The sequence below is a fragment of the Suncus etruscus genome, chromosome 11, assembly GCF_024139225.1.
Source record: "Suncus etruscus isolate mSunEtr1 chromosome 11, mSunEtr1.pri.cur, whole genome shotgun sequence".
NCBI lineage: Eukaryota > Metazoa > Chordata > Mammalia > Eulipotyphla > Soricidae > Suncus > Suncus etruscus.
In genome coordinates, this window is record NC_064858.1 from 107,965,565 (window position 1) to 107,992,396 (window position 26,832).

The 26,832-nt window shown below is 38.0% G+C and overlaps 1 pseudogene; it reads right to left on the reverse strand.

Annotated features, from left to right (window-relative positions):
• Window positions 1-26,832, reverse strand: part of LOC126022201 (protein Churchill-like) — a 38,208-nt pseudogene continuing 11,376 nt past the window's right edge.

A 26,832-nucleotide genomic window follows, 5' to 3' on the forward strand; every position in this document is an offset into this window, starting at 1 on the left:
TTAAAATAACAGAGTCATTTGTGGTGGATCAACAGGGACAATACTGATAGCAATTTTGCCACATTAACAGACACAGCATTGTGTATTCCTGAAATTCATCCATGATACTGAATGTGTATTCAGCCATGGCTACTTTATAATGACAATTCTTTGGGGGGGGGGCATACCCCTGGGTCACTCCTGGCTATGTGCTCAGAAATTTCTCCTGGCTTGGGGGACCATATGGGATGCCGGGAGATCAAACTGCAGTCCGTCCTCAGCTAGCGTTTGCAAGGCAGACACCTTACCGCTTGCGCCACCGCTTCGGCCCCTATAATGACAATTCTTACACAAATTATCATAAGTAACAAATTCTTCTCCATCTTCTTCTTCCAAAGATCTGTTTGTGGTTAGCACAAAATCTCATTTATTGCATACTTCACAGCCTGTAAACTTCAGCAAAAAAGATCCCATTTGGGGTACACCTCCACACAGTCCCTGCCAATGATGTTATTTAATCCTTATTGAACTATTCTTTAAATATACTTATTTGTTCCTTTAATCAGTCATATTTTATAGCACTCAAGCCAATTCCTATACTGCTTAAGACTTTGTATTGATTTGAATTCACCCCTTTACACGTTTCTCTTTGTTAGGATGGTAATTGTAAATTAAGTGTAAATTGATATCAACTGCTAATTTCTAAATTTTCATGTAGTAAAATTTACCAATGATGCAATTTTTTCTTTCCAAAAGAACACATCACAACAGATTCTACTCCTTGCTGGTTTAGCCAATGCTCTGCTTTGCTTTCCCTAACTTTCCTTTGTGATCTTATTTCTTTTATTTTTACAAGTTCCCATTTTCCAGCTTTAGTCAGATGCCTCAGTCAAACTACCTCATTGTAGTTCGTGAGTAGTTTGTAGCCAGCATGTAGCCTAAATTAATCCAGGTAATACAGTGAAGATGGGGACCTAATGAAAACATCATTTTTATTCTTTCTTAGTGTTTTAAAAATCTTAATTAAATCAACAATGTTTGTACCCTTTTCAGTAGCAAAGTAAAAAAGTAAATTCTAGTGTAAGTAAAAATCTAGTGAATTAACTTGAAAATTTCTCAAAACTTTTAATTTTTAAGTTGATTTTAAGCATATATAGCATTTAATCTCATTTTATTGTAGTTATTTCTGTTTATTGGAATAGATATGACTCTATCCCATTTCCTCCCAACTTTTTGCTAGAAAATAAAACCAGAAAATATGAAAATTTGGGGATAAATGTGAATTTGGTATTCAATATTAAAAAACTATCCTATGCTAATTAATAGCTTGTACAATTGACTAGTATGATGAGGCTCTAATTAATAATTGTATAAAGAGCTGTAGATTGAATTTATGAAGATAGAATGAGACATAGGTTCAATGTTGGAAGATGGAAGTGCTCTAGATAACCACAGTTGGGGATATTGGGAACTTAAAAGAGTAAATTTATTGGGCACACATGTGATTAAGTACAGAGAAAAAATTGCATACTTCAAAATGTTCTTTAATTTTTATTGATCTCAGCCTTATTATTATTTAGTTACTAATACTGTATATAACCAGAATTCATCAGCTGTTAATAATAGCAAAAAAAGAAAAATTTTGGTTTTTTTGTTTTGTTTTGTTTTGTTTTGTTTTGTTTTGGTTTTGGTTTTGGGTGCTCAGGGATTACTTCTGGCTCTAAGCTCAGAAATTACTCTTGACAAGCTCGTGGGGGTGGGGGGAGACCACATAGGATGACCATACCTGCTGTGTTATTGCTCAGGCCCTAAGTAGGCCATTTTGATCACATGCATTTGGTATCTAAGAGATGGAGGAGAAAGATATGGAATCACTAAAGAACATTGACTCTGTTGTGCTTTACTCCACTCCTTTCCAGACTATAAAACTGGACACTTTCAGCTACTCAGACCAATGAAGACATTGATTTAATTTGAATACTTCCATAACAATTGTGCATTACTAAAAGGCACAGAACAAATTAATTTTATAAATTTTGATAAAACTGAGGACCAAATACTCCCAGGAAAGGAAGAATCATAAAGTATTTTAGAGATTGAAATCATTTTACAGCACAGGAAATAGACAATGAAAGAACTTGTATAGGAGACAGTGAAGAACTAAAGAATCTAAGAGACAAAATATAGAAATTGTAAACCTCCAGATGAATAAGCAAACTCTTTAGAAAATATAATTATTTGACTTTTTCTAGCACAAAAGCCATGTTTTGATTATAATCTTACTATAGCACGATGTCTTTTGTCTCATGCTATACACAGGCCTTTACTCTGAACAGATGAGTCAATATTTTTATAGAAATACTTCTATTTGTATATAAATATATATTTCTAAATATTTCTTTGAGAAATTAAAACTGATAAATAGCCCTACTTGTAAGTTAAAAAAATAAAATTATCTCAGACGAGAAGCTCAGGAACACATCTTTTTCAGTCAACCTTGATCTTTACGCTTTCACTAAATGAAATAGAAAGCATTCAAATTCAGAAGGAAGGACTTACTCAAAAGGACTTCTGTTATATAATCCCAGACAGAATCAAAGAAATTTCTCTTCATTCAACTCTTTGTAAGTTTATGTGCTAGACAAAAAATATCAGTGAAATAAATGCTTTTCAGATATAATCTAGTTGGCAGGAAGTAAAGAGGCTGACGAAACTAAGCAATGTAGGGAAACTGTATTCCCTGAAGTCACAGTCTGAAAACCAGGTTTAAATTCATTAAATAAAAGTTAAGTCTATGAACATCCTTGGGGAATGTCACAGGTTGATATTCTAGAACTTTAGAGTTGAAATTCTAATTGCAAATCCTGAAATATTTTGGGATTTGAAGTAAACAAAGTACAGAATTAGTAAGAAGTAAGATATAACTCAACTTGGAGCTCACATTGCTGAAAATTTTGATAATTGAATATATTAAAATGAGAGATATGTAGCCAACTTAATTAATATATCTATAAATCACTCAAAAAGAGCAGCGTTATCACTGATTCTGTAGGTTTCACCTTCTCCTAGAAGCTCTCTCATTTCTGGGAATGATTTGCTAAATTATAATAAAAGTTTAGCCAATGTATATTAAAGTTTTGATTTTGAAACCTTCTTTTTTTTTAAAGCTGTGATTTAATTGGAGCTGAGAAAATAGCTCAATGAACTGAGTAAATGTTTTGTCAAAGGAAGTCCTGAATTGCATCCTTGCTTGGTCTTCCAAGCACCACTATGGTGTGATTCCCCCAATGCAGAAATGAGAGTAGTTTTGGAGGATCAGTGAGTGTAAACCTAACAATTTCCAAAAGTGATGCAATTGACATGGTATATATAATATCAAATAAATATTCATATGTAATTGATATATATCAATATTAATATATGCATATAGAGAAATCACATATGCATATTTATTTGTACCATAACGTAATAATCTATATTGCATATGCTAGTACCATAAAATTACTTATATTGCAAACTATCAACTAAATATATTGATATATAAATATTTATATATGTCTATCACATATGCATATATATTTGATACTCTGCAATATAAATGTTATGGAACTAGCTAACAACTTTTTATTCTACCTAATATTTCTTTCTCATTGGATAAATTACTATGATATAGTAATGTAGCAAGTTGGATGTTTCTAACAGAGTATTTATGTGCCAGTCATAGTATGTGAATTGATCTTAGTACTTACATCTTACCATCAAGATTTTACTTTTAAATAGTATCTGTTTCTTGCCAAAATTCTAATCCTATAACCACTCTTCTGCTTTCTTTTTTTTTATTTTTTTTATTTAAACACCTTGATTACATACATGATTGTGTTTGGGTTTCAGTCATAAAAGGAACACCACCCATCACCAGTGCAACATTCCCATCACCCAAGTCCCAAATCTCCCTCCTCCCCACCCAACCCCAGCCTGTACCCTAAACAGGCTCTACATTTCCCTCATACATTCTCAATATTAGGACAGTTCAAAATGTAGTTATTTCTCTAACTAAACTCATCACTCTTTGTGGTGAGCTTCCTGAGGTGAGCTGGAACTTCCAGCTCTTTTCTCTTTTGTGTCTGAAATTTATTATTGCAAGAATGTCTTTCATTTTTCTTAAAACCCATAGATGAGTGAGACCATTCTGCGTTTTTCTCTCTCTCTCTGACTTATTTCACTTAGCATAATAGATTCTGTGTACATCCATGTATAGGAAAATTTCATGACTTCATCCCTCCTGACAGCTGCATAATATTCCATTGTGTATATGTACCACAGTTTCTTTAGCCATTCGTCTGTTGAAGGGCATCTTGGTTGTTTCCCGAGTCTTGCTATGGTAAATAGTGCTGCAATGAATATAGGTGTAAGGAAGGGATTTTTGTATTGTATTTTTGTGTTCTTAGGGTATATTCCTAGGAGTGGTATAGCTGGATCGTATGGGAGCTCGATTTCCAGTTTTTGGAGGAATCTCCATATTGCTTTCCATAAAGGTTGAACTAGACGGCATTCCCACCAGCAGTGGATAAGGGTTCCTTTCTCTCCACATCCCCGCCAGCACTGTTTGTTCTCATTCTTTGTGATGTGTGCCATTCTCTGTGGTGTGAGGTGGTATCTCATTGTTGTTTTGATTTGCATCTCTCTGATGATTAGTGATGTGGAGCATTTCTTCATGTGTCTTTTGGCCATTTGTATTTCTTCTTTGTCAAAGTGTCTGTTCATTTCTTCTCCCCATTTTTTGATGGGATTAGATGTTTATTTCTTGTAAATTTCTGTCAGTGCCTTGTATATTTTGGAGATTAGCCCTTTGTCTGATGGGTATTGGGTGAATAGATTCTCCCACTCAGTGGGTGGCTCTTGAATCCTGGGCACTATTTCCTTTGAGGTGCAGAAGCTTCTCAACTTAATATATTCCCATCTGTTAATCTCTGTTTTCACTTGCTTGGAGAGTGCAGTTTCCTCCTTGAAGATGCCTGAAGTCTCAATGTCCTGGAGAGTTTTGCCTATGTGTTGTTCTATATATCTTATGGTTTGGGGTCGGATATCGAGGTCTTTAATTCATTTGGATTTTACCTTCGTACATGATGTTAGCTGGGGGTCTAAGTTCAATTTTTTGCAAGTGGCTAGCCAGTTGTGCCAACACCACTTGTTGAAGAGGCTTTCCTTGCTCCATTTAGGATTTCCTGCTCCTTTATCAAAAATTAGGTGATTGTATGTCTGGGGAACATTTTCTGAGTATTCAAGCCTATTCCACTGATCTGAGGGTCTGTCCTTATTCCAATACCATGCTGTTTTGATAACTATTGCTTTGTAGTAAAGTTTAAAGTTGGGGAAAGTAATTCCTCCCATATTCTTTTTCCCAATGATTGCTTTAGCTATTCTAGGGTGTTTATTGTTCCAAACAAATTTCAAAAGTGCCTGATCTACCTCTTTGAAGAATGTCATAGGTATCTTTAGAGGGATAGCGTTGAATCTGTATAACGCCTTGGGGAGTATTGCCATTTTGATGATGTTAATCCTGCCAATCCATGAGCAGGGTATGTGTTTCCATTTCCGCGTGTCCTCTCTTATTTCTTGGAGCAGAGTTTTATAGTTTTCTTTGTATAGGTCTTTCACATTTTTAGTCAAGTTGATTCCAAGATATTTGAGTTTGTGTGGCACTATTGTGAATGGGGTTGTTTTCTTAATGTCTATTTCTTCCTTATTACTATTGGTGTATAGAAAGGCCATTGATTTTTGTGTGTTAATTTTGTAGCCTGCCACCTTGCTATATGAGTGTATTGTTTCTAGAAGCTTCTTGGTAGAGTCTTTAGGGTTTTCTAAGTAGAGCATCATGTCATCTGCAAACAGTGAGAGCTTGAATTCTTCCTTTCCTATCTGGATTCCCTTGATATCTTTTTCTTGCCTAATCGCTATAGCAAGTACTTCCAGTGCTATGTTGAATAGGAGTGGTGAGAGAGGACAGCCTTGTCTTGTGCCAGAATTTAGAGGGAAGGCTTTTAGTTTTTCTCCATTGAGGATAATATTTGCCACTGGCTTGTGGTAGATGGCCTTAACTATATTGAGAAAGGTTCCTTCCATTCCCATCTTGCTGAGAGTTTTGATCAAGAATGGGTGTTGGACCTTGTCAAATGCTTTCTCTGCATCTATTGATATAATCATGTGGTTTTTATTTTTTGTTGTTGATGTTGTGCATTATGTTGATAGATTTACGGATGTTAAACCATCCTTGCATTCCTGGGATGAAACCTACTTGATCGTAGTGGATGATCTTCTTAATGAGGTATTGAATCCTATTTGCCAGGATTTTGTTGAGGATCTTTGCATCTGCATTCATCAGCGATATTGGTCTGTAATTTTCTTTTTTCGTAGCATCTCTGTCTGGTTTAGGTATCAAGGTGATGTTGGCTTCATAAAAGCTATTTGGGAGTGTTTCCACTTGTTCAATTTCATGAAAGAGTCTTGCCAGGATTGGTAGTAGTTCCTCTTGGAAAGTTTGATAGAATTCATTAGTGAATCCATCTGGGCCTGGGCTTTTGTTTTTGGGCAGACTTTTGATTACCATTTTTATTTCATCAATGGTGATGGGGGTGTTTAGATATGCTACATCCTCTTCTTTCAACTGTGGAAGATTATAAGAGTCCAAGAATTTATCCATTTCTTCCAGGTTCTCATTTTTAGTGGCATAGAGTTTTTCAAAGTAGTTTCTGATTACCCTTTGAATCTCTGTCATATCAGTAGTGATCTCTCCTTTTTCATTCCTAATACGAGTTATCAAGTTTCTCTCTCTCTCTTTCTTTGTTAGGTTTGCCAGTGGTCTATCAATCTTGTTTATTTTTTCGAAGAACCAACTTCTGCTTTCGTTGATCTTTCGGATTGTTTTTTGGGTTTCCACTTCGTTGATTTCTGCTCTCAGCTTTGTTATTTCCTTCTGTCTTCCTATTTTTGGGTCCTTTTTTTGAGTACTTTCTAGTTCTATTAGCTGTGTCATTAAGCTACTCAGGTAAGCTCCTTCTTCCTTCCTGATGTGTTCTTGCAAAGCTATAAATTTTCCTCTCAGTACTGCTTTTGCTGTGTCCCATAAGTTCTGATAGTTTGTGTCTTTATTGTCATTTGTTTCCAGGAACCTTTTGATTTCCTTCTTGATTTCATCTCGGACCCACTGGTTATTGAGTATGAGGCTGTTTAACTTCCAGGTGTTAAAGTTTTTCTTCTGAGTCCCTTTGGAATTCACAAATAATTTCAGAGCCTTGTGGTCAGCGAAGGTAGTCTGCAAAATTTCTATCCTCTTGATATTATGGAGGTATGTTTTATGTGCCAGCATGTAGTCTATCCTGGAGAATGTCCCGTGTACATTGGAGAAGAATGTGTATCCAGGTTTCTGGGGATGGAGTGTCCTATATATATCCACTAGGCCTCTTTCTTCCATTTCTCTCCTCAGGTCTAGTATATTCTTGTTGGGTTTCAGTCTGGTTGACCTATCCAGTGTTGACAAAGCCGTGTTGAGGTCCCCCACAATTATTGTGTTGTTATTGATATTGTTTTTCAGATTTGTCAACAGTTGTTTTAAATATTTTGCTGGCCCCTCATTTGGTGCATATATGTTTAGGAGAGTTATTTCTTCCTGCTCTACATACCCCTTGATTAATATAAAATATCCATCTTTGTCCCTTACAACCTTCCTGAGTATAAAGTTTGCATTATCTGATATTAGTATGGCCACTCCAGCTTTTTTATGGGTGTTGTTTGCTTGGATAACTTTTCTCCAGCCTTTTATTTCGAGTCTATGTTTGTTCTGACTATTCAGGTGCGTTTCTTGTAGGCAGCAGAAGGTTCGATTGAGTTTTTTGATCCATTTAGCCACTCTGTGTCTCTTAACTGGTGCATTTAGTCCTTTGGCGTTGAGAGAAAGAATTGTCCTGGGATTTAATGCCATCTTTATATCGAAATTTGGTGTGTCTTTTGGTCAGTCTTGTCTTAGATTAGGTCTTTCAGTTTTTCTCTTAAGACTGGTTTTGAGTCTGTAAAGTTTCTGAGCTGTTTTTTGTCTGTGAAACCATGTATTCTTCCGTCAAACCGGAAAGTGAGTTTTGCTGGGTACAGTATTCTAGGTGAAGCATTCATTTCATTCAGTCTTGTCACAATATCCCACCACTGCTTTCTGGCATTTAGTGTTTCTGGTGACAGGTCTGCTGTAAATCTCAAGGATGCTTGCTTGAATGTAATTTCCCCTTTTGATCTTGCTGTTTTCAGAATTCTGTCTCTATCTGTGGGATTTGTCATTGTGACTAGGATGTGTCTTGGGGTGGTTTTTCTTGGGTCTCTTTTGGTTGGTACTCTTCGAGCATGCAGGATTTGATCACATATATTCTTTAGCTCTGGGAGTTTCTCTTTAATGATGTTCTTGACCGTTGATTCTTCCTGGAAATTTTCTTCCTGGGTCTCTGGGACTCCAATGATTCTTAAGTTGTTTCTGTTGATCTTATCATAGACCTCTATTTTCATCTGTTCCCATTCTTTGACTAATTTTTCCATTGTCTGTTCATTTGTTTTAAGTTTTTTTTCCAATCTCTCCTGTTGTATGGAATTGTTATGTATCTCATCTTCCACAGCACCAAGTCTATTCTCAGCTTCTGATACCCTGTCCCAGAGCTTATCCATTTTGTCATTCACATTGTTTACTGATTTTTTCAGGCCTGTTATTTGACATGTTATTTCAGTTTGGAGTTTTGTGATTTCTGTCTTCATATTTTCTTGATTTTTATTAGTGTTCTGTTCTATTCTATTCATGGTTTCTTTGAGTTCTTTGAGTATATTCCATATTGCTACTCTAAAGTCCTTATCTGAGAGATTGATTAGTTGGTTGGTCGTTAACTGGTCATCAGAATTGTCATCTTCATTCTCTATGTCTGATGCTGGCCTGCGTTGTTTCCCCAATGTCACACTTGTATTGTGGGTTTTTCTACGTGTTGTGGTGGTATTCATTGGTTATATGATGCAGGCAACACACTTCTCTGGCTCCGCCCTTTCTGGATGGGCTGACTTGCCTCCAAGGTAGGGGAGTCCTCCGTGGATGAAGCCTCACACAGGATCAAATCTTAGGCCCAAGCACGCAGCAGAGAAGACAGTCTGGAGAGAAATTCTTGCTTCTGTGATCCAGTACAGTTCTTAGTGTGGTTTTTTTCTTCTTGTGATGGTGTTCTTTTTTTAGAAAGAGTGCACGGCTGCGTAGCGAAGTGGAGCTAAGTGCCTTCTGGAGCCTCTTTTCAGCCCACTCTCAGGAGGTTTACGCAACAGGATAGCAGAGAGACACACACAGGCAGCACTCACAGTTTTTCACAGTCGGGCCCCACTGGTCAGGCGTAGTTTTCACTCGCTCGCTGGGCAGCTTCAGAATGCTGTATTTTTGGGGTTCACTTCCCAGGACTCTGAGGAGAGTCACTGGCTCACTGGGTAGCTTCCGGATGTAGTTTCTTTGGGGTTCGCTTCGCAGGGCTCTGAGGAGAGCTTCCAGAGTTCAGGAAAGACAGAGAAGGGTAGGACAGGGGTCCTTCCAGTGCTCAGTTTCCTCAGAAGAAGCACAGCCGGGTGGAGACTCTGCAGGTAGAGCAATCAGCACTCTGCCTGGAGACCCCCACATCCAGCCATTTCTTACTCACTCACTGGCTCGCTGGGTAGCTCCCGAATGTAGTTTCTTTGGGGTTCGCTTCCCAGGGCTCTGAGGAGAGCTTCCAGAGTTCAGGAAAGACAGAGAAGAGTAGGACAGGGCTCCCTTCAGGTGCTCAGTTTCTGGTTCGCTGGGTAGCTTGCAAATGTAGTTTCTTTGGAGTTAGCTTCCCAGGGCTCTGAGGAGAGCTTCCAGAGTTCAGGAAAGACAGAGAAGGGTAGGACAGGGCTCCCTTCTGGTGCTCAGTTCCTCAGAAGAAGCACAGCCCGGTGGAGACTCTGCAGGTAGAGCAATCAGCACTCTGCCTGGAAACCCCCACCTGCAGCCATTTCTCACTCACTCACTGGCTCGCTGGGTAGCTCCCGAATGTAGTTTCTTTGGAGTTAGCTTCCCAGGGCTCTGAGGAGAGCTTCCAGAGTTCAGGAAAGACAGAGAAGAGTAGGACAGGGCTCCCTTCCGGTGCTCAGTTTCCTCAGAAGAAGCACAGCCCGGTGTAGAGTCTGCAGGTAGAGCAATCAGCACTCTGCCTGGAAACCCCCACATGCAGCCATTTCTCACTCACTCACTGGCTCGCTGGGTAGCTTCCGAATGTAGTTTCTTTGGGGTTAGCTTCCCAGGGCTCTGAGGAGAGCTTCCAGAGTTCAGGAAAGACAGAGAAGGGTAGGACAGGGCTCCCTTCCGGTGCTCAGTTCCTCAGAAGAAGCACAGCCCGGTGGAGATTCTGCAGGTAGAGCAGTCAGCACTCTGCCTGGAAACCCCCACCTGCAGCCATTTCTCCCACTCTTCTGCTTTCTGATGTTAGGCATTTTCTAGATTCCAAATATAAGTGATATTGAACAGTATTTGTCTTTGATTAATATCATGTATAGTAATATATTCAAAGTTCATGCATATTTCCCACAATTTCATTAATGGGAAAAAGTTTTTTAATGTTATTCTTTATTATTTCCTTATTTAAGTAGTAGTTTTTCCTCATAGCTTAGTAATTATGACTAGGGCTGTAATAAACATGGAAATACATAAATCTCTTCAATATCATTTGCATTTATTATGCATATGTACCCAGAACTTAACTGGTAGATTATGTGGCACTTTAATCATTTTTTAATAATTTTTATTGAAAACACTGTGAATTACAAATCTTTCACAGGTACATAGTAACAGTAAATTAGGACAATTAGCACCAACATTGTTGACCTACCTCTGTCCCTGTTCCAAACATGTGTCCCATATCTCCACCTTTAGCTCCCTGGACTGCTAGTGTAGCAGGTCCCTTTTGTGTTATAGCTTGTTATAGTTTGAGTCTCTTGATTCTATGGTCATTGAATTTGGGTTGGGTATTTAGGTCTGATCATTTTTTATTTCCACTCAATGTTGGTAAGACTGCTTGTCTCTAGTACCATCCACTTTTTTTTCTCAATTTATGAGGCAGAAAAAGATGATTCATGTTCTATGGTTCTGTTGAAAGAGAAAGCAAGAAGGAGCGCCTGTCTAGAAGCTATAAATATCAATTTAAAACAGAAAGAATTAAAAAGAAAGAAAAATCAAAACCAAACTAAAACAAGAACTGCAACAACAAAAACCAACAAAATACCCCCTCAAAAAGAAAAAAAAAAAATGAAGGGAGGTGGTGTGACAGGTTGGTTTGTTTTGTTTTGTATAGGCACTGTAAGTGTTGGGGAAATTAGAAAGAAAGGGAATTCCACTGACCTCAGAGATGCAGGTTTTCTCCACCCTTGAAGCAAACTCTCATGAGATCAACTACAGGTTCCAGACATATTCATTGTTGAACCCCAGGTCTTTTAATGGTGCCAGGAAAAGTTCTGCTCAGTTTTGGTGGTCAAGGTCATGACTTCTCCTCTTCTGACAGTTGCATAATATTCCATTGTGTATATGTACCAGTTTCTTTAGCCATTCATCTGTTGAAGGGCATTTTGGTTGTTTCCAGAGTCTGGCTATTGTAAATAGCGCTGCAATGAATATAGGTATGAGGAAGGGATTTTCGTATTTTTGTGTTCCTAGGGTATATCTCTAGGAGTGGTTTAGCTGGATCATATGGGAGCTCAATTTCTAGTTTTGTTTTGGGTTTTTTTTTGTAGGGGGTATTTTTTGAGTAATCTTCAACAACTTTTCTAAAGCAGGAAAACTTCTGGTGTAGGGATCTGGTAGGTACAAAGGTATAATCTACTATTGAATCTTCTGCAGCTAAAACAAATTTACAACATCATATACAACACATGCCTTTCCTTTTCTTTTCATTGTGGTTATCTTAGTAGAAAATTGATGTCAACTTTATGAACCTGGGGCCTTTCCTAGAAATGTCAGATATACAGCTTGCACTCTTTTATATAACTTGTACTCTTTATACAACTTGCACTTTTTTGAATAAATAGTGCCCTAGCAGGACAGAGATATGGAGAGAATGGGATGGAGAGAGAGATAGAAACAGAGAGAGAGAATGCAGTGGGTATGGCACTTTTCTGGAATAAGGCTGACTCAGGTTCTATTCCCAGCATTGTTTATGGTTCTTTGAGCACTACCAGAAGTAATCTCTGAGCACAGTACTAAGAGTAAGCCATGATAACAGCTGTGATGTTGCCATAATGGCAATAACAAACAAACAAAAATAATATGTTGTGTTTCAATGTGTGTACATTCTTTTATTGGGCCAACTGTTGTGGATACCTAATATAGAGTATAATTGCTGCTTCTATAAAATTAAAGTATCATAAGATGAAAAATGTGAGTGTCCTACACATAATACTAATAATAACTTTCAGAGCAAAGTAGTTAATCTTATAATGTTTACAGGGAACAGAATTATTATGTGCTGATGAATTCAATCAAACTGTTAAGGAAAGAATTCTTAAGAATTACAGTGGTTGGAGGGCGTGCTGCGAGCACAACAGGTGGCAGGGAAACGTTGGTGAGCGAGCTTAAAGATGGATGCCAGGCCTCACAGGTGGCATGGCTAGGGAAATGCTGAGTTTGTGTGAGTCTAGGTCGGGCTCATTGAAAGCAAAGCTGGCGAGAAAAGGAAGATGAAACCTTATAAAGGCGATCATATAAGATACTGGTTACAAAATGGAGAGGACCAAGCAGTGTGAGAAGAGCCAATGGGAATGAAGAGTTGCAAGAGATGTTGGTGGAACCTTTGTTACTCTGCTGAGGTGGAGCTGCAGTAGCTATCAAAAATCCAAATGGCAAATATTTATATGATTGAGGATGGTCAGGAACTCTCGGCCTACTCTTCCCTCTAGTTCTCCCACCTCTAGTGCTCCTGGAGTGTCTAATGCCCAAATCACACCAAAAACACTGGGGAAGGAATGCAGCCAAGGACCACTTGCCTTGCATTGGTTATGCCCTTGGTTTCTTCGCAGCACTCCAAGATGGGAAAAATCAAAGATCAATGTGAATATTATGGACAGGAGGCTCCAATAGCTCACTATCTTTGAAGTGGAGTTAGGAATAAGTCCTACCTGACCTGAGGACATCTCATCACTATTTCTGTAGTTCGCATAATAAGGGGCACACAGTCAGCAATGAAGAGCCACAGAGTAGAAAACAGGAAAAGTGTTGGTAATCCAGTGGAGACCTGGAGAGAGTTTGGTGTTCCTGGACAAACCTTGTAAGGTTATTTGGCTCTGGGCTCAGAGCTAGCAGCCAGCCTGGATTCCATCCCCAGCATTTCACATGGTTCCTGAGCACTGCAAGAGTGAGTCCTGAGTGAAGAGCTAAGAGTAATAGCTGAGGATCACCACGTGAGTCGAACTGTCCATAGACTGATTCCTGCCGATTTCTGCTGGCTCTCAGAAGCATGAAGTAGACATCTTGGGCCTTTCTGTTCCAGGGCCTGAGACTGGATTTCTTCAGCATTCCTGCCAATGGACTTGCCTGCTTCAGAGGTGAGTCAAACCGACCACAGACTGATTCCTGCTGATCTCAGCTGGGTGTCAGAAATGCGGCAGCCATCTTGGGCCTTGCTGTTCCCAGTGGCCTGAGATTGGATTTCTTCATCATTCCTACTAGCAGACTTGCCAATGAATACCACCACAACACGTAGAAAATCCCACAATACAAGTATGACAATGAGGAAAGAATGCAGGCCTGCACCAGGCAAAGAGAATGAAGATGGCAACTATGATGACCCAAAAATTGCCAACCACCTAGTTAGTCTCTCAAATATGGAGTTTAGAGAAGAAATATGAAGGATGTTCACAGAACTCAAAAAAAGTATAGAACAGAGCACCAATAAGAATCAAGAGAATATGAAGATAGAAATGAGAAAACTCCAAACAGAAATATCAGGTCAAATATTAGGTCTGAAAAACTCAGTAGATGAATTGAAGGACTCATTGGATAAGCTCTCCGAAAGAGTAACAGCTGAGGATAGAATTAGTGAGCTGGAAGATGTGAGCATAACAACTCCAAACAGCAGAAGAGATTGGAAAAAAGCCTTAAAGCAAATGATAAGTCAATGGAAAAATTACTCAAAGAATGTGAACATGGTGGGGCTGGCACGGTGGCATTAGAGGTAAGGTGTCTCTGCCAGCAATAGCCTAGGACAAACTGCAGTTCGATCCCCTGGCATCCCATATGGTCCCCCAACCAGGAGTGACTTCTGAGCGCATAGCCAGGAGTAACCCCTGAGTGCTGTTGGGTGTGACCCCAAAACAAAACAAAACAAAACAAAAAGATCCCACATATTAATGAGACCAATGGCATTTGCCAGTCTCAGTTTAACTATTTTCACTTAGCATAATACCTTCCAGTTTTCTCCACATTGCTGCGAATGGAAATATTTTCTAGATAATTTATTGCTCTATTGTCTCTATTCCACTATTTTACTGAATATGAAATTCATTAATTTATTACACATCTTCTTTGTCCCTCCATCCATAGATGAATACTTTTGTTGCTTCCAATTTTTAAATTTAATTTTGTTTTATTCTTGGAATCATACTCGCCATTACCTGGGGAATCTATCACCACTCATTTCCATATACGCTGTTATAATAGTGCTGCAATGAAATATGAAGCATGTATTTCTTCAATATACTAATTGAACTTTATTTGGATGCATGCCCAGAAGTAGGATGCTGGTTCATCAGGTAGTTCTATTTCAAGGTTTTCAAAGGAACTTCCAGGCTTTTTCCTATAATAGCTATGCTACCTTCATTCCACAGAATGTACAAGGGTTCCATTTTCTCCTTGAACTTGTGAATGGTTGCTAGTATTCTTATTGAATCTTCATGAGATGAGCTTATATCTTATTATACTTTTAAGTTTTATTTATCCATTTATGTTGACTAATTCTTGTATCTATTTAATAAAACTCACTTGATTAGCGCTGTCTCCGCTCCTCCCCCGGTCATGTCCCTGAGGTTTCTGGGTTCGGCAGAAGGTAGGGGATCTTCCTCTCTCCCCGCCCCTTTCTCAAGTGCATCTCCAAGTTCTCCAAGGCTGGGATGGGCTAGGAACTACATACGGGAGGGGTTTCCGGCAGAGGCCTGGACAGGATGGAGCCCAGCTGACTTCCAGGTAGGGGAGGACAGTGCCCTCCACCATTGTGGTCAGGTGCGGTACTGCACTGGCTGGCAGCAAGAGTGGGAACAACAAGCCAGGTTCCACTAGAGGGCACGCTAGTGGCCAAACCTCAGCCAGCTCACCCAACAGTCCCACCCAGACCTGCAATCCAGAGAAGGGACCCACCCCCACACCACAGGGAGCAAAAGCAGGCCGAAATCGGAAGGCACTGCTCTCCAAGCCACACCAATAAATGCAAAAAACATGGGTAGACTGAGGAGAACCCTAACAGCTGGAGATACAGAGAGAACTCCTACTAAGTTCCCAAGTCCACCAAAACACACAGATCCAAGAGATGAAGATTTAAAAGCAGCCATGAGAAAGGAAAAGCACACCATGGTAAAGAAAATGAAAGAATCGCTAGCCACCAAGTACGAGAAATCCATGGAGGAACAAATTAGCCAAATTAAAGAAGATCTGATACAGAATATGAGAAACTTCATAAAAAGGAATTAGAGGAATTAACAGACAATGTAAAAAGCCAGACAAGCAGAATCACAGAGTTGGAGAAGCACATAGTAGTACTTGAAGGAAAACTGCAAACCAAAAAAAGACCAGGAAACCAACAAGGAATTAAGAGGCAAGGCACTGGAATGAAAAGTCTAGTACTTAATGAACAAAGACAAAAGAAATATCTAAGAATTTTAGGTATACCAGAAGGGGAGAAAAAAGGGAAAGGGGAAGAACAAGTAGTCAGGAAAATAATAACAGAAAACTTCATTACCCTTTGTAAAGAGGACTCTGTGCAAATCCAGGAAGTGAAAGAGTCCCTAATAAAATAGACCTTAATAAACCAACACCAAGACATATACTAATCCAAATGGCAAAATAAAAGAGAGAAAGATAAACTCCTTAAAGCAATAAGGGAAAAAAAGAACCTCAAGTACAAAGGAAGGGACATAAGAATCAAACCAGATCTCCCATTTGAAACAATTCAAGCAAGAAGACAGTGGAATGAAATATTTAAACTACTGAATAAAAGAAATTTCCAGCCTAGGGTACAATACCCAGCAAAACTGTCATTCATATGGGAGGGCAGACTAAAAACAGTCTCAAACAAAAAAGAACTTACAGAATTTTTGCAAACAAAACCGATCCTAAATGACCTACTCAGAGACAAACTACACAATCCAAACCCCCGAATGTAACAACACCCACACTACACAACACAACTGCACAACAGCCCTCTCTGTCAATAATCTCCCTAAATGTTAATGGACTAAACTCTCCCATTAAAAGACACATAGTAGAGAACTGGATTAGAAAACATAAACCGGACTTCTGCTGCCTGCAAGAAACACACCTACAAGTAATGGACAGGCATAGATTTAAAATAAAAGAATGGAAATCAATTTGTCAAGCCAATGAAAACAAAAAAGAGCAGGGACAGCCATTCTTATATCAGATCAAATTCCATTCAAACTCGAGAAAGGGATCAGAGAAAAAGAGGGTCAGTACATACTTGTAAGGGGAACACTAGATCAAGAGGTGCTAACCCTGATCAATATTTATGCACCTAATGTAGAGTCAGCAAAATATGTGAGGCAGTTGCTCACTAACCTGGAGAAACACATGAAGGGAAATGTGATAATAGTAGGGGATCTCAATACTCCATAAGCACTACTGGACAAATCCATCAGACAAAAAAATAGCAAATAAATAAGAGCTCTAATGAAAAATTAGAAGATCTAGGGCTAATAGACTTATATAGGGCCCTCCACCCCAGAAAACAGAATACACATTCTTCTCAAGCCCTCATGGAACCTTCTCCAGAATAGACCATGTCTTAGGATTCAAATCTAACCTATATAAGACCACAAGTGTAAAGATCATTAGAAGCACCCTAACCGATCACTATGCAATGGAGGTCAAAATTGATTGCAAGAAGAAGCAATGGAGAAAAACTAATACTTGGAGATTAAACATGCTGCTCAACAACAGTTGGATCAAAGAGCAACTCAAGGAAGAAATAAAAAGATTCCTTGAGACAAATGATAATGAAGAGAAGACTTGTCAAAATTTGTGGGACACAGCAAAAGCAGTAATTAGGGGGAAACTCATAGCAATACAGGCCTATGTCAAAAAAGAGGAAAATGACAAAATCAACTGTTCAAAGGATCATCTCAAGGAATTGGAACAACAGCACCAAAGAAATCCAACCACAACCAGAAGGCAAGAAATAGTAAAAACCAGAGCAGAAATAAACAACACAAAAACTAAGAAAACAAAACAAAAATCAATGAGTCCAGGAGTTGGTTTTTCAAAAAAAAATAAACAAGATATACAAACCACTGGCGAAACGCACCAAAAAAGAGGAAAAACATCTAAATCAGGAGGAACACAAATGAAAGGGGAGAGATTACAACAGCACCTCAAGAAATACAACATATCATGAGATCATATTATGAACAACTATACTCAGGCTGGAGAACCCAGTAGAAATCGACAATTTCCTGGAAAATTACAATTTTCTGAGACTGAAAAAGGAAGACCTAGAAAGCCTAAATAGACCAATCACTTCAGAGGAAACTGAAGATGTAATTAAGAAACTCCCTAAGAACAAAAGTCTAGGCCCATATGGATTTACAGGTGAATTCTATCAAAAATTCTGAGAAGACTTACTACCATTGTTCCACAGGATCTTCCAAAGCATCAAAAAAAACAGGAATTCTCCCCCAACTCCTTTTACGAGGCTAATATCACACTCATTCCCAAAGATGGCAAAGACACCACCAAGAAAGAAAACTACAGACAAATCTCACTAATGAACATAGATGCAAAGATACTCAACAAAATCTTAGCAAACAAAATCCAGCACTTCATCAAAAAGATCATACACCATGACCAAGTGGATTTTATCGCAGGATTGCATGGTTGGTACAACATACACAAATCAATCAACATCATACATCACATCAACAACAAGAAAGTAAAAATCACATGATCATATCAAACGATGCATAGAAGGCATTTGACAAAATCCAACACCCTTTCATGTTGAAGACACTCAGTAAAATAGGGTTAGAAGGAAACTTCCTCAAGATAGTTACAGCAATCTATGAAAAGCCCACAGCCAACATTATCCTTAATGGAGAAAAACTAGAAGTATTTCCACTAAGTTCAGGAACTAGGCAAGGCTGTCCACTCTCTCCACTCTTATTCAATATAATCTTAGAAGTTCTTGCAATAGCAATCCGGCAAGAGAAGGGAATCAAAGGAATCCAAATTCGGAAAGAGGAACTCAAACTATCTCTTTTTGCAGAGGATATGATGATATACATAGAAAATCCTAAAGAGTCCACAGTAAAACTCCTAGAAACAACCAATACAGCAAAGTGGCTGGATACAAAGTCAATACACAAAAGACAGTAGTGTTTCTCTATACAAATAATGAAGTTGAAGAGAGAGAGATTAAAAATACAATTTCATTTAAAATAGTATCAAAAAATATCAGGTACCTAGGAATCAACCTTACAAGGGAAGTGAAGGATCTATACCAGGGAAATTTCAAAACATTTCAGAAAGAAATGGAAGAGGATCTAAGGAAATGGAAGAACATCCCATGCTCATGTGTAGGTAGAATCAATATAATCAAAATGACCATCCTACCCAAACTTCTATATAGATTCAATGCAATCCCCATCCAAATCCAGGCATTATTCTTTCAAGACTTAGAACAATCAATCATAAAATTTATCTGGAACCACAAAAGACCCAGAATAGTCAAGCAGATACTGAAAAACAAGAATCTGGGTGGCATCTCTTTACCTAACCTGAAGCTATACTATAAAGACATAGTGATCAAAACAGCATGGTACTGGAACAAAAACAGAGCCTCAGACCAGTGGGTTAGAACAGAATTTCCAGACATAAATCCCCAGATATACAGTCAACTAATATTTGACAATAGAGCCAAGAACTTGAAATGGAAGAAAGAAAGTCTCTTTATCAAATGGTGTTGGTACAACTGGAAAACGTCTGCAAGAAACTTAAAATTGACCCATACCTCACTTCTTATACAAAAGTCAACTTAAAGTGTATTAAAGACCTTGAAATTAGATCAGAATCTATAAAGTTTATTGAGGAAAAAATAGGCAGAACACTCGAAGACCTACATATTAAAAAAGTCTTCGAGGATGGAACACTAATGGCAAGGATTTTAGCATCAAACATAAACAAATGGGATTACATCAAACTAAGAAGCTTCTGCATGGCGAAGGAAACCTAAATTAAAACAAGAAGACAGCTAACTGAATGGGAAAAAAATGTTCACATTCAACACATCAGATAAACGGATGATAACCAGAATGTACAAAGCACTCAGAAAGCTGAGTCCCCCAAAATCAAAGAAAGCCATAGAAAAATGGGGAGATGAAATGAATAAATACTTCTCTGAGGAAGACCGAAAGATGGCCAACAAACACATGAAAACATGCTCACCTTCACTCACCATTAAGGAAATCCCAATCAAGCCAACAATGAGGTACCACTTTACACCAGTGAGGATGGCGCACATCAAAAATAATAGGAACAATATGTGTTGGCGGGGAAGCGATATGAAAGGCACTCTCATCCACTGCTGGTGGGAATGCTCCCTAGTCCAAAACCTATGGAGAACAGTCTGGAGAGTGCTCAAGGAACTCAGAATTGAGCTGCCATTTGACCCAGCAATTGCTCTCCTAGGTATCTATCTACCCAAAATCGGAAGGACGTTCATCACAAAGTATGTGTGCACCCCACTATTTATCGCAGCACTCAGTATAATAGCCAAGTCTTGGAACCAACCTCGATGTCCAACAACAGATGAGTGGATCATTAAGATGTGGTATCTATACACAATGGAATACTACATGTCAATCAGAAATGATACAATCACAGACTTTGCAGCAACGTGGATGGACCTAGCCAAGCCAGAAGACAAAATATAAATACAGAATGATAGCACTATTCTGAAGTACCTAGATTATACAGCAGATATACAACCAATACCCTCTGATTAAATAAAAGAGTATAACAGGATAGAAACCTAAACACTGTAATAATCACCATATACTAGGGAGTAGAGCCCAAAAACAAAGGGAAGAAAAACAACACAAAGACCAACTACACATTATAATATAAAGAAACCAGCAACAGCAGAAATAGCAGCATAGAGAGAACAGGTATGTAATTATCATTTTACTACAAAGGCCCATAATAATTTACTAGGGATCTTATACAGGATTACAGGTAAAGATTAAGATGGGAAATTACTGAGTCCAATGGAAACATCTCAAAACATTATGTTTGAATACCTTGACCTTACCACATTTAAAATAACCTCTCAGTTTTTCTGTCCATAGGGGTTCCTGGATACAAAGGGTGAATATCCTATGGTGGTACCTCAGTACTCAGTCACACAAGGCACCATACTCTGCTTGAATCATGAAAATAAATAAAACTCTTTAACTTACCCTTTATCCCTAGAGTATGCCTTCTTTTAGGACCTGAAGCACATTACCAGCCTGATCACTGAAGCAACAACCATGACCTACAGATTTTTACCACAGGGCCTAAGCATCAAACATGTTCAATCAAACTAACATGCACTTGCTCTTATACCCTCCCCTCTCACTACTTCGTATTTTTGTTGTTGTTTTGCTTGATTGTTGGTTTGTTTTGTTTTTCCTATTCTCTCTTGTCTCCCTCTTCTTCCACCTTCTCTGCCTCACTATCATCAATCCAATCTATGTCAATTAAAAACCACACGGTTACCTCCTCTATAGGAAAGGAAAGCTGACATATAGGGTGCTGTGGACAATACTGCAAAGAGTAAACACCTATATAGACAGACCTCACTAACACAATGGTCAGTACTCAAGACACGAAACCTATATATATTCAAAAATTGATTAGTTTTCTTTCCTTACAAGTACTATACTTACCTATCTTTCTGTACTCAACACACCTCTTGCCCTCCTCACCTCTCTACATTAATATACACCTAGGCTAACTTATATATGTTGATATGTGGGCAGGAGCACACAGAGATAGGAATCCTTCTTAAGGGACAAACCTAAACCACAAACAACCCATACCTATACCCTATATAACCCCTCCCATATACTATTTCCTCTCCCTCCTGCAGAAATCCGACTATCCCTTCACCCCTCAAGCCCACCCCCGATATCTCCACCATATTATAACTCTTCACCCTCAGTTCTTAATTGATTTGATATCAAGACCGACCTCCTACCCCAACGAGCCAGTACCCACTACCCAAGTGAAGAGACACCCACTCAAACTCTTACCTCGTTCCCGGGAAGAAAATACAACCAACACCTCAACTGACCCATGCAGTGTGGCCCTGCTAATAACCTCTCCCTAATGTGGACTGTGGCTTGATACTGGAACTAGCTTCAAAGGACGCCCACTGCAAGAACTCTACCCAAGACCTCCCTGTCTAGATCTCACACCTCACAAGGAAATCTCAAAAGACAATGGGGAAGCCTATACTTTCATCATAAGTATAGACCTATATAACACTACCTCTTATCCTGTTTCTCCACAAATGTAAAGCAATTCCCCTGTATCACTTTCTCCCTTTTTTTTCTTTTCATTTTTACTCTTGTTTGTTTTTTTGTTTGTTTTGTTTTGTTTCGTTTCATTTTTGTTTTTTTTTTATTTTATTTGTTTTTTATTCTTTTGGGTCACTCCTGGAGGCACTTGGAGGGTGCTCCTGGCTCTATGCTTGGAGATGGCTCCTGGTGGGCATGGGGGACCATATGAGATGCCGGCATTTGAGCCACCATCCTTCTGCAGGAAGGACAGACGCCTTGTCTCCATGCTATCTCTCTCGGCTCCACTTTATTCTTTTAATTATGTCTTTTATTTAATTTTTTTTAAAGGAAACTTTTTTCTTTAGGTATGTGTGAGCATAAAAATTCTTAGTTTTTGTCGGGTGTCTGTTTTCTTCTCTCTCCACCCCCAAATCCACCAGCAATATAATGTAGCACCACTTTTTCCTGCAAAGATATATTAAACAAAGGGGAAATTTTATGTGTAAAAACAAGCTCTTATCTATTAGGGATAAGAACTCATACTTGTTTACAACATAGGAACATCTCCCACCCTGAACGTATGTCATGTAGAAACAACTTAGACTCTAGGGAACTAGACACCGACCATCCAGCCTTGACTCCTGGATCCCAGACATAGAAATGACAGAGTTCTCCACAACAGCTCCTGGAACCAAATCCCCTCCAGGGCATTCATAATGCTGCTCTGACGCCAACATGCACCAGCTCTAAATTGATAACCTGACAACGAGGAAATGGGAAAAACTTAATCTAAGAGCAAGTTGTCCTTCCTCATCAGCTATCGATAAGATAAAATCAGAAAACATGTCGCCCTTTGATCTGTGCAAAAGCCAAGATCGCTATATACAGATGACTGGTTGTTACAATCAGGACTGGACAGTACGCATCCAGGGACCAACAACAACAACAGCAACAAAAAGTTCTAGCCTAGCTTTTGGTCTACTATCTGTTCAGCAAACAAGATCCAGAGATCTGACTGAGACAATCACAACTGAACGGGTCTTCCAGGAGCATAACAAAAGACTCTAACCCAGGCTCCATCCTAGGAGCAATGTAATGACCAAGACCACCAACTACAGAAGATGGATTAAAACGACACCGAAGAAGCAGAACTGCTAGAACCACAAAGAAAGACTTCATCATAAGTTCCATTCCTTGAGCTGTACAGACACCAAGATCTCTGGATACAGAGGTCCGATTTTACCATCATGACGAATCAGAAGTCTTCCATACACCAAAAAAGCACCTAGGGAAGAGTAAGTAATCATGCAAGAAGTCTATAGTTAATCCCATGACAGTATACTTCAGGGGTGGAGAAACCCTGTATCTCCTAGGCCAAGGGAATTCCCTCTATAATATCTCCAATAGTTACTGTGCCTATGCAGGGGGAAAAAGAAAAAAAAGGGGGAAAAAAGCACAAAATAATCATTTTTCCACATATATATTTATTGCAGGGGGAAAAAGTAAAGGGGAAAAAAAGCACAAAACAATCATTTTTCCACATATTTATTTATTGATTGATATATTTTTGACCTCTTTATTTTGGTGTAGAGATTGAAGTTGATGTCTCCAATATTATTTTATTTTACTTCATTTTATCTTATCTTTCTCTTTCTTTTTGAACTCCGGCAGGATTTGATTTCAGAACCAAGACTATTGTGTGTACAGCACTATTGCTGTAGTGCTCACTGGATATTTAATTTGATATTTCTTTCTGTATTTTTGTGGTGTTTCAATTACCTTTTTCACATCCTCTCTCAAACTGAGGTTGAAAGCCTCTAGAAGAACTCTGCCCATTTTCAGCATATTTGACTTCTTTTTTTATTTTTATTTTATATTTTATTATTTATTAATTATTGCTTTTCTTTCCTTCAAACAAAACCACATAACTCGATTTATCTAGCTCTGCCTCTTAAATAGAGGGGGAAACAGGGGAGGGTACCTGGACCAAACCGATATATGATCACTAATAGTAAGCTAGACAAAGAGGGGACCAACTACTCTAGCAGCCTGGGGGTGATGGTGGGGTATATGGGTTGCAGAAAGGGAACTGGGATGGGGGGAGGACAAATATGCTGATGGGTATGCCCCTGATTCAATGTTAATATGTACGTAAAATACTACTGTGAAAGGTATGTAAGCCATTATGATCAAAATAAAAATTAAAAAAAAAACTCACTTGATTACAGTTTAGTATCCTTTTAATGTGCTTTTGAATTCTTTTTAATACTATTAGGCTAAGGGTTGGTGTATCCGTTTATTAGGAATATTGCATTGTATTTTTATTTCTTGGTTTTTATAATAGATTAACTGTGACCTTATGAAATAGCCTCTTTTCTTTAATATTTTTGAAAGAGTTTGAGAAGAATTGACGTTAAGTCACTTTGGTGCAGGCCACCTGACTGTCACAGCTCAGGACTTATTCTTGGATCTGTGCTCAGGGATCACTTCTTCTGCTACTCTGGGGACTATATGTGGTTAAAGATTGAACCTGGGTCAGCTACATTCAAGGCAAGTTCTCGTTCTGCTATACTTTCTCTCTGGATCTGATCTTAATTCTTTTTTAAATATTTGTAGAATTTCAAATGTTTGGGTCTGAAGTAAAAGGATGAGACCACACAAATTGGAATAAAGTTTAATAATACTTTGATACATCTGCCAAAAAGACTGGCACACCTCTCGAAGGAGATGAGCCCTACCCAATGTCATGAGGAAAGGATAGAGGAAAGGATATAATTCTTAAAAATAATTGGGTCTTGTGTAGGGGTATCTTCCTACCGTGCCCTTGTCCTTCCCTGATAGGCTACCTGGCCTGACCAGATAGCTTGGGGACGAGTCTATGGAAATAGGCTTGTGAAGACCAGCATGTGGTTTACACCATATGGTTCTTACAAAATGGCATCTCTCCCTGCTCTAAACCTGAGGAGCCTTTCATGTGGTCTTTACAAAATGGTGTCGCTTTATGTGTAGAACTCAGATCCCAACACAATGGAGCCATAAGGCCATGGGTTTTCTTTATTAAGAGATTGAATTACTGATTTAATCTCCTTACTTTTATTGCTCTGTTAAAATATTTTATTTATTTATTATTTACTTTTTATTTGAAGCTTATTTTAATAGCATTCATTTTTAAGCTATGCTACATGTTGACATATCAATAGTAGTAACTATAATCTTTGTATTTCTGTTATTAGTTGTATAATTTCCTTTGTCTTTTTTTTAATTGAATATATGCTCATTTTCTTGTAAATGCTTGTCATTTAAAAACACAGAAATTTAGCTCTTACATTTATTTCTTAGCCTTTATTTATTTTCATTTTGTTTTCAATTTTTCTTGCCTTGCTAACTTTTTACTAAGATTCCTATTATTTTAATTCTTTTTGATGGAATTGAGGTAGTTTATTTGATATCAAGTGACCTCATAGTATGTAATTTATTATAACAAACTCTCGACTTAAAATGGTATTTATCCTGTAAAATGGCTTTATCCTGTAAATTTATTTGATGTGTTTCCATCTCTTTAAAGAGCTTTTATATTTTTCCATTAGAGTTTTATCTTGACCAATTGATTGTCCAACATGTTTTACTTAATCACTCTATATATTTGTAAATTTTTTGTTTTTTCTCCTTATATTAATTTACATTTTATGCCTTGTAGTTGGGTAGAGATCCCTCATATGATTTCAGTTTCCTCAAATATACTAAGGCACATTTTATGACCAACCATAATATGTATTTTAGAGAATGTTGTGTTGTATATACTCTGATGCCTTTGGATAGAATATTTAATACATTTACTATATGTTTATTGATGTTGCCAATTAATTACTTTATTCTTACTGAGGTGACATAGTTTGAAACTGTGTGACTGTTTCTTTTAGGTATATGGCAGCACCAACGTACCAATTTTTCTTCAGTACTGTTCCCAAGTTCCTTCCAATTTTCCCTCTCTTCTAAACCAGCCTTTTAGTCCTCGATTCTATTGCCAGAGTTTAAAGATCTATATTTTACTTCCTTTCTTTTGTCTTTATATTACACAGATAAGTGATTTATCTACTAATTATGTATTTTCATTCTGTCTTACTTCATTTAACCTTAACTAGTCTCATCTATGTTATAGCAAAATGTAATATCTAATCATTTCTAACATATGAGTAGTATTTCATTGTGCATCTATGTCACATTCAATCACTTGTTGTTTGGCACTTGGGAAATGTCTACATTTTTAAAAATTAATTAACTATTTTATTTAAACACTGTGGTTACAAAGCTGCTCACATTGACTTTCCATCAGACAATGTATACTGTCTTTCTCAGTGCCTTTTCACACCACTGATATCCACAGTATCCCTCATGTCCTCCCCATTGAGTACCTCTGGGCAGGTATTTTATTACTCTTTCTCGCTTTATCTCTTCCTTTTTTCCTTTTAAATACTGTGTTTTACAATACTGTTAATGATGGAATACCATAAATAGCACTTCACCTCCTTCCTGATGAATGCTTGCAAAGCTATAAATTTTCCTCTTAATACTGCTTTTGCTATGTCCCACAAATTCTGACAGTTCATGACTTCATTTCCATTTGTTTCCAGGAATCTTTTGATTTCCTCTTAGATTTTTGTCTCTGTTCCCACTGGTTGTTCAATAGTGAGCTGTTTATGTTACAGGTGTTAATGTTATTTATCCATTTCAATTTGTAATTTACATCTATTTTCCTTTCACAATAGTCTGAGAAGATAGTTAATACATTTCTATCCTCTTGATTTTATGTAAATATGTTTGTGGCCTAGCACGTGGTCTATCTTGGAGAATGTCATGTGCATTGGAAAAGAATGTACATTCAGACTTCGGGGGATAAAAAGCCCAATTATATTTATTCTCCCAAAGAACCAACTCTGGTTTAATTGCCCCCTTTCTATTTTTTCATTGATTTCTATAACATTAATTTCTGATGCAATTTTTATTATTTTTCTCATCTAG